The sequence below is a fragment of the Nematolebias whitei genome, chromosome 22, assembly GCF_014905685.2.
Source record: "Nematolebias whitei isolate Nwh7 chromosome 22, NemWhi1, whole genome shotgun sequence".
In the NCBI taxonomy this organism is placed as follows: Eukaryota; Metazoa; Chordata; class Actinopteri; order Cyprinodontiformes; family Rivulidae; genus Nematolebias; species Nematolebias whitei.
The window spans coordinates 321,718-321,994 of NC_056519.1; positions in this window are offsets into that span (position 1 = coordinate 321,718).

Sequence of the window (277 nt, forward strand, 5' to 3'; positions counted from 1 at the left end):
CAGAACTGTTAAGTCTGAGGCCATGGTTCTCCATCAGAACCATTAAGATTGAGGCAATGGTCCTCCATCAGAACAATTAAGTCTGAATCCATGGTCCTCTATCAGAACCATTAAGTTTGAGGCTATGGTCCTCCATCAGAACCATTAAGTCTGAGTCCATGGTCCTCCATCAGAACCATTAAGTTTGAGGCTATGGTCCTCCATCAGAACCACTAAGTCTGAGGCCATGGTTCTCCATCAGAACCATTAAGCTTGAGGCAATGGTCCTCCATCAGAA